Source organism: Strigops habroptila, chromosome 4 (assembly GCF_004027225.2).
Source record: "Strigops habroptila isolate Jane chromosome 4, bStrHab1.2.pri, whole genome shotgun sequence".
Lineage (NCBI taxonomy): Eukaryota > Metazoa > Chordata > Aves > Psittaciformes > Psittacidae > Strigops > Strigops habroptila.
Window position 1 is genome coordinate 36,270,838 of NC_046358.1, and position 6,000 is coordinate 36,276,837.

The window sequence follows — 6,000 nt, forward strand, 5'->3', positions numbered from 1 at the left end:
GACTCTGACCTTGACAGACCTGCTCCCCAGCAATGTAAGGAGCAGAGGGAAAGGCATCAGGTCAAACACCAACAGCAGAGGGGAGGATGGTGGTACAGAGTCATGGGGCTGCTGGTGGTGGACCCAAAAGGCATCTTTAGATTCTAGTGCAGAAACGCTCATGGATGAGAAGGCATTTCTCAGCAGGATTCCTGCTCCTGAAGTGCTTGGTTCCACGCTGGAGCTTTAGCATTGTGTGAAGAGGTAGCTTATGGAGACAGATAGAGGATCAGAGTCTGATAAGAGTTTGTGGTGTTGAAGTAGAAGTTTATAAAAGGCTGAAGGGTGCTGAGGAAACACACATATCCTCCTCATCCCTTTGTCTTGTTGAACAAGGTCAAAGTGACAGCCAGCTGGGATTGAAAGGCAACAGGCACGTGGCTAATCAAAGCTGTCTGCTCTGCAGATGGACCAAGGAAAGCAAGAGCTTTTCTCCTTGTCCTCCTAAGGGTACACAAGAGTGTGACATGGATGTGAATAATGAAAACATCCATGGTTAAATAAGATTTAAAGCAAACAAACCTTCCTGCTTCAGGGCCGAAGCCTGCCTCTGACAGACAAGAGTTAGAAAGGAGCTTGCTTGCAGTTCCTCTTGATGCTAGCCACTGTCCTGTGCAGGATGCTGACCTGGAGGAGTGTTTGGCAGCTGGTGGCCCTAGGCAGGAAGAGGAATGCTGAATCTGCTTTAATCCTGTCATAGATGTCATGCTAATTAGGGCTGAGCTAATCTAATACTTGAATAGGAAACAGACAGATCCTTCACAGAACTGGGTGTTAACAGCTTTTCTAGAAGCCCTCTCCCATCTAGGAGAGGGCCACCCTCAGCATCCTGCTGTGCCTGTAAGAGGTGCACAGAGAAGGGGCTCTCCCTTGTGCCCTGTGGTTCCAGTGCAGCATCTACCATGTTCCCAATGGGTGTAACACTGGGTGTAGAGCCCTGCCAAATATGGTGAGAAATCTGTCATGTGTTTCCAGAACTTCTAGGTGTCTGCTATTAGCCAAATTTTGGTAGTGTTGTTTTGTTCCCTGGATAGCTAATTTCCTTTGTACTCTGAGCTGTTACATGGATGTGAGGTGATGACAAAGCCTGAGCCTGGAAGGGAGCTGTGTTGTAGTGCTGGGTCAGGGAGCCCCATACCTGTGTTCTTACATGTCCTAGAGCTGGCAGGCTCATGGCAGGGAGTGTGCACTGCTCTGCCCTGCCCTGCCAACATCTGCCCCATGCCCTTCTCAAAGCATGAACCCTGCTTGTAGAGACAAGAGCACCTTTTTCCTTTTGTTGCCTCAGCGTAGCACAGATTCAAAGAGGAGGAGAAGGGTTGTATCCCGAAGCCCACCTTTGGTGAGCCCCATGGAGAGGTGGATGCAGCTGTGGTTTCTTCTCTGCCTCCTCATCTTCATCCCTCTCCCTGCATTTCATCCCCTACCCTGTTCTCTTCCACTATCAATCGGTTTGCCAATGTGGCAGTGGAAAAGACAAAGTGCCCTGATGCACTCTGGCTTAGCCTTCTCCCTTCATTAGAAACCTGCACAGGGAGAGCTCCCTCCTCAGTTTTCTCTGGCTGCCTTTTGCCTTTCTAATCAGTCACGGTAATTTACCCTGGCACTGTTTGGCAGGGACCATACCTTGGCATCATGAGCAGCCAGGGTCAGCTGTCAGCCTCTGAGCCATGAGTCTAATGCAACAGAACAGATGTAGGTATTTTTTCCAAGTTTTCCCTGGGCAGCAGGATTAAAGTCTCTGTTCTCAGCTGGGGTCCCCAGTGTAGTCACTTCCCTCTGTGTTACACAACACCCTATTAAGAAGAACAGCACAAACATGTTCATTGGGATCCCTTCCCCCAACCCTAGAGGGCCAAGGAACAAAGGCAAGGGAGGTTTCCAAAACCTGAGGAGCCTATTTGATCTTGGAGCCCTGGGATACTCCTGCCTGGGTTTCCCCTGCGAAAGGGCCCTGCCGCTCTCCGCTGTTCTCCATCCTTGTGGTGCCAGGGGTAAGAGGGAACACGGAGGGGAGGTGGATAAAAGAGCAGCGGGGTCATGTTCTTACATCCCTCTGGCTGTGTGCAAATCTGAGTGAGTACCAATGGGGGGAGAAACCATGTGTGCAAACATGCAAACAAAAGAGTGTGATGAGACACCCCATGGGGTGTCTTGCTGCTATGAAGGGAGACAGATGGGGTTAGGGTACAGTCCGTGGTCCAGACAAACTTTCTTGCTTGAATTCAAAGGTGTTATGCCCTTGGAAGACCCTGGTGTCTTCTGATGGCCGCAGAGGTACTGGGGGAGCTTGCTGGAAGTGGGGAGGCAGTGTTCTCTCTATAGGCGATCCTGGAGCAGCTGGCTGCAGAGGGGGACTGAGGGCTTCCCCAGCACACCAAAGGAGCAGTCAGGTCCATGTGAGTACGCATAAGGACCTCCTGCTTCTGTGCACCAATTACTTGCTTTAGTGACAAGAGACCATAAATGAACAAAGGAGTTAATTAGGTGTGCAGCAGGCCAGGTTGGAGGCCTGCAGGGCTGAAAAGGCTGGAGCTGGTTCAAAGGCACAGGGGCAGGATGAGGCCCTGGAGCTCTGTATAGCAAAGGTGCTGCTGGTTCTCCCCCTCAGGGAGCGCAGTGAAAACCCTTCCCAACCAGAAAGATGGTCCCAGGAGAGGGAGACACCAGCTCCTGGCAGCATCTGTTTGTTCACGCCTCCGATGCAGGACTTAAGCGGCTTGTTGATTCTGTCCTTTGCCCAGCTGCAGACCCTTGGTCATTGCATGCAAGCCTCCAGTGCAGCGTGTGGAGTTGTGAGCCAGCTCCTGCGGCCCTGGTACTCTCTGTGTGCTGGATGATCCATGAGCCATCGGCAGGGCTGAGGGGCATGTTGCAGCTGTCTGGCCATCTCTAGTAAAATGCTTGCAGCAGGTCCTTTCCATCTGCTCTGGCCCAAGAGTGACCCTTGCAAACCTCCTCTCCCTTGCAGTCGCCTCAGCAGATGGTGGGAAGGCAGATGGGAAAATCTCCAAAGCTGTAGCAACAGAAACTCTGCAGTACCTCTCACTCCAGCAGCCACAGGTACTGGGTTCTTGCCACCTTACCCCTAAGCCTTGGCCTCCATGTGCCTGCTCCCACGCCTTGGAGCACCTCTTGCTCCCTTCTCTGGACCTTGGTGGAGGCTCTGGATGGCATCCAGTTGGAAGAGAGCCTGCCCAGCTCTGCAAGCAAAATAGGAAAGGGCACCCATGTTATGAGGGGAGCTCATGGCACGGCGAGAGCTGAGGAATATGTGTGCTCTAGCTGTTGGGGTCTTGGGGCCTTTGAGTTTGGGGGTGGGAGGTGTTGTGGTGAATCACTGCAAACCACTTTTGGGCTCTCTTGACTCCACGTTCCCTTGCACCCTGGGTGCATAAAGTCTGCTTTGGGAGGGGGGCAGAAGGTCCCTTCCTTACCTGTAACTTTACCAGAGTTAAGGGAGGTAGAATGGCACACTTGGCCCACGCTGGAGGAGGTTTCAGCTCAGCAAGGGTGGTTGGGATAGCTGAGCTGTGTATCGCCTGCAAGGCTGCACCAGCTGCTCTGGAGTCAGGACTCAAACCATGACCAGACTTGGTCCCTGTTCCAGACGTTTCCTTCACCTCATTCGTTAGCAGCTTTGGATGCAGATTTGGTGGCCGGTATGCAGAGGCCTGGCTGGCTTGCAGGGCTTCTGTCCAGCTGCCCTTATTCAAGCCTCCTACCCAGCAGGCATGCCTGGATGCAAGCACTGCAAAGGTCTCGGTGGGGATGTGTGAGGTATCCAGGTTATAGCACTGTTACCCTTCCCCTTCAGGTGACAGCAGTGGTTGACTTGGGCAGAGGACAGACGCTTCCCACAACACAAGCAAGACAGATGAGCCCAAGTACAACACAGAGGTGCAAGGTTTGCCTTGCAGAGATGGTTCACCCTGTCTTGCATTAGGTATGATGCAGATGGCTCATGAGAGATGACCCTTCCTCCTGCAAAATAGCTTGTGCAGGCAGCATGGGCAAAGAGCAGGAAACGGCCTGAAAAGAAATAGGAGGATGGTGGAGAGAAGCTTGGAAAGGTCGCCAGGCCTGCAGATGCAAAGATGTCTAGGGGCCACGTAGAGGGGCTCCACTGTAATGTTTGGTACTATGCCCAGCCTGAAGCTCTAGCACCATTTAGTAGGCTGGACCAGCCTTGGCCTCGGTCCTGTTTGGCTAGATGGAAGCAGTTGTCACCGTGTCCCAAGTACAGTATCATTGTCACTCTTTAATTCCTCCAATGAGGTGTTGTGAACAGATATACATGTGTTGTAGCTGTACTTTGGATTTGGATTTGCCTCACGGGACAGGCAGCGATAAGTGTTAAGAGCTGTTTAGATCCCAAACTGTTGTGTTTCTGAACTGGTTTCTATCAAGAGCACAAGACAGGAGGCTAGGGAAGAGGCCACTTTCCCTGCCAGAAGCATCCTGTTGGCCTGGGGAGGAACCCTGAGCTGGTGATGCCCTCCATGCAGCTGGGGTTAATGACCAAGCCTAAGGTTATTGGGGGTGTTACCTGACAACTGCTAATTTGGTTTGCCCTTGTTCAGTGCCTGCCCCTGGGATTTCCCCTGGCAGCTGCAGGGGCAGGTCTGGGTCTGTGGAGGCAGGTCCCTTGTGGAAAGAGGCTGCTGTGATTAATGATCAGTGATGAATGAGAGGAAAAGGGATCGGAGGAGCAAGCTGCCAAGGCTTTAACTCTGGTGGGTGCAGAAGCACAATCTGGTTCAGATCTGCTGGCAGGTGGGGAAGTGTCCTTGGCCAGCCAGGCTGTTAACAAGCCAGAGGTGAGCATGGGTGACCAGGACGGCCACGGCTGTGTTGCATAAATCAGATTTAACACACCAGAAAAAGCCTCCAGGGAGATGAAATGTCTCAGAGTCATCAGCTCTGCAGTGGTAATGAGAACCAGAAAAGCACCAGGAGGTAAAACAGCACTGATCTGTAAAAACAGGCTTGTGGGTCCAGGATCCTCGTGGATCTATGCTGACTGCCCAGCCGGTGGGGAGGGTGGCCATGGGGGAGCCTGGTGTTTATGGAGGGGCTATAGGGTTAATCCTCCTCAATCTCGGAGGCAATAGACTCTGAAAGAAGAAAGTCTTCCTGCCAAATGATGTTCCCCACCTCTCTTCCCTATACTTTTTTAGTTGCCTTGAACAGAAAGCAAGAAATGGAGGGAAATGGCAAAGGCTGGATCCACTAGTGCTGTGTTTGCATGGCCAAAGCGAGTGAGAGGGACACCCCGCTCTTGCTCCGGGCTTAGCCTCTGGAACATGGCCCTGTAACATGGAGGTTGAGTGCACCCCTTGGGGACTGGAGCCAGAAGGTGCAGCCAAGAGTGTTGTGCAGGTCCATGGCTGTCATGTCCCCAAGAGAGGCATCCCCCACCTCCTCTGGTGGCGACCAAACCCATTGCAGCAAAGGTGGCTGATGGTCACCTGTGCTAGAGGCAGGATTAGAGTGAACAATGCTGGAGCAGGCTGCCTGGGGAGGCTGTGGAGCCTCCATCCTCAGAGGGGTTCAAACACCCAACCAGCAGCAGCATCAGGCATCCTGGCCTGAGCAGGGGTCTGGAAGGAACCTTCCCCAGAGGTCCCATCCCACCTCAGCCAGTCCGTGATTGTGTAGGAGAGCACCAGCAGATGCCCTCCACTGCCAGCACCACCTCCTTGCTTGGCCGTGGCCGGGAGGCTCATGGCTCACTGAGGCAAGGACAGTGGGAGCCTGTTTCCTCCCACTGCGAAACCAGAGTCATGGGGGCCTTCACTGTTTCCTTTCCTACACTGCTCCTTTCAGGGCTGTGATTGAGCCCTGCAGAGTGCCTTCTGGGCACAGCAGAATGCTGCTGGAGGCCATCTGAGCTGCTGCCCCTGGACACTGTGGTGGTGAAGCTGGCTTGCTTCCACTGCACCCTAACGGAGGCCGGGC